At 33.4% G+C, this 2,803-nt stretch overlaps 1 non-coding gene across 1 annotated transcript; it reads left to right on the forward strand.

The window, feature by feature from the left end:
• Positions 1–2,416: 2,416 nt before the first annotated feature.
• TRNAA-AGC (transfer RNA alanine (anticodon AGC)) lies at positions 2,417–2,489 on the forward strand. The gene has a single exon. It is a non-coding gene; the product is annotated as a tRNA-Ala (tRNA).
• The last annotated feature ends 314 nt before the right edge of the window (positions 2,490–2,803 follow it).

Consider the following 2,803-nt stretch of genomic DNA (forward strand, 5'->3'; position numbering starts at 1 on the left):
CCCTTTGGAACGAACTGAGATTTTGTCAGCAGGCTCGTAACTCATGGTGCTTTAATTTGACCGTTTGGATTGTTGAAAAGTCATCGGAACAGTTACCTATAGGCTGCATATAGTAGTTGCAGTTTGGTGAATTTTTTGGTTTCTTGTTCTCTATTTTATCTTTGTTGTCTTGCTATTTGACTGATAATTGAGCACAATTTGTACTTTGATTTGAGACTCTCTTGTAACCTTAATTTTAATCAGAGCTTGATTGACTAGCTTGTGTCCGTGGTCTTTACTTATCACATTGAGAGGAATTTTTCACGTGTGTCTTCCTTCCTATGTTTTTGTTATTACCATTATTTATTATTGCTTCTCACATATTCTTATAAGTTAGAAAAATTATTATTAGTTGCTTATTACTATAATTGAATTATTTGTTTTCCTGTGTTGAATTTCCCATCACGACAATGGTGGTATCAGTGTGATTCAAATCTATTAATTTTCGTTTAGTTAATTACTCAGTTGTATTTTTTTTTCATGAATAGTATTAAATATAAAATATTTATACGTTAGGGTTTAGGGTTTGGGTGTGGAATCTGGAATGACGCAGATCCTTTTTCGACTGGGAGAAGTCTTTGGTGGAACAGCTAGTTCAGTTATTGCAAGAGGTGAAGTTGACTTTGGGGGAGGCAGACTGTTGGGTTTGGAAGGTTGGGGAAAGTCAAACTTTCTCAGTCAACTCTGCTTATGTTCAGGTAAGGCGGGGTAGAGGAGGGGAATTTTCTCCTGAGCACAGTAAGTTGTGGAGGTGTAAAGCCTTGCCTTCTGCTTTGTTCACTGCTTGGAGGGTGGTGGAGAATAGGATTGCCTCAAGGGTTAATTTGGTAAGGCGTGGAGTGGCGGTGGAAAATTCCTTGTGTTGTTTGTGCGGGGAGGAGGAGGAGTCGTCGTGTCACTTGTTCTTTGTTTGCAGGTTTGCTTGGCGTATCTGGTGTTTGTGCTTTGAGTGGCTTGGAGTGTTGTTTGTTTTTCACAAGGACCCTAAGTCAAATTTTGCACAATTCAGGATGAGTCAGACTTCTGTTTCGGTTAACGACGTTTGGGGTTCAATTTGGGTTGGCATTGTGAGCGAAATTTGGAATATTAGGAACTCAGTCATCTTTAAAAGTGGAGTGGCAGATGTGTCTGAGGTGTTCGCTTCAGTGCAAGTTAAGGTATGGTCTTGGATTCATGCGAAATCTCGTTTTTCTTATTTCCCGTATTCTAGTTGGGTTTTAAGTCCTTTGGACTGTATGAGGTTGATTATGTAATGTTGGGTAGTGTTGGTTTGGTAGCCCATTTGACAAACTGGTAGACAGACGTTCTAATAGGAGTTATTGTCAGGTATTTATGTATAAGGGTTGGACCACCCCTGAAGTGGTCCCTATTTATTTATTTATTTTATTGCTGATAAAAAAAATTTTATACGTTAGGACTGAAAAATAATTAATTAAAAAATTGGTAAAAAAACAGCAATACAAAGCTTTTTCGCTTTTGCTCTCGAAATGAACTAAACGAATAGTGGTTACTATTTCCTTCAAAGTTATATTAAATGAATTATTGGTTGTCTAAATGAACTGAATGAACAATGAAATATAAAACGAATAATGGTCAACATTATTGATTGTTGTTTAGAAGGGAACCAACTTCATAGTGTAGAATAATATGAATCAATGTTCCCCATTATTAAGGCAGAGGTTCCATCACTCTAATGTTACATTGTATTTATTCAGGAAATAGATTTTGTTCCTTTAAATCATAATATTTAATATTACTCACTTACCAACACATGCTAAATTTGTAAGATATAATAATTTGAGTTTAATGTTCGCAAAAACCATAAAAAAATGATTTTATTATTGATTCAAAAGGTCGAACCCTGAAAAGATATTTTTAGAATTCTTCATTACATAATAAAAACTATGTAAGGATTATAATCAGTTCTTATGTGTTTGGGCCACATTTTTTAGGCCAAGTTTTAACACTTTTCTTGTAAGAAAATAGATAAAACGAATAAGAGAGAGACAGAGAAAAGCAAATAATAGATGGAGACAAGAGAGTGCATGGAATGGATCCATAATGCATAGAAGTTACCATTTTTTCTCTCCACATTTGGACCATTTAGCCAAATGCAGAGCATCACACATGGACATCCCTTCAATCATATGCCCTTCAACACACTAATTCACTTCTGGACAACACATTTTAATCACTACACTGTCTCTCAATATATCTTAAGCCTACAACATCAATATTTTCCACTGCATTAAATCAATTATTTTCTCATATATAATAATTTAAAACTATATCATGGTGTGTTTTTTTTACATCATTAATATACTCTAAAATATATTTTAACATAGATTATTAACTTTTTATAAATAGAATCAACAACGGGGATGTAGCTCAGATGGTAGAGCGCTCGCTTAGCATGCGAGAGGTACGGGGATCGATACCCCGCATCTCCAATATTAATCTTTAAATTTTGGGTTTTGGTTACCACATTTGAACAGTAAATTTATTTAAATATTAAAAATATAAAATGTTTTAAAATATAAGAAAAGTGAATTATTACCAAAAAACCCCCAAGAAGTATGATTTACACACAAATTAAAGTTTTAAATACAAAAATAATTCATTAATAAGTTGTTATTTTTAATGCATGACACTATGTATAGTGAAAATCTTTTAATTAGTAATGGGTAGATATCTTTAAAGTATCAAATTAAGTGTTTTCAGATTATAATTATTTTTAGCCAAGTATAAAATCTAAAACCTAAAT

This window comes from Phaseolus vulgaris, chromosome 2 (genome assembly GCF_051622355.1).
Source record: "Phaseolus vulgaris cultivar YP4 chromosome 2, ASM5162235v1, whole genome shotgun sequence".
NCBI lineage: Eukaryota > Viridiplantae > Streptophyta > Magnoliopsida > Fabales > Fabaceae > Phaseolus > Phaseolus vulgaris.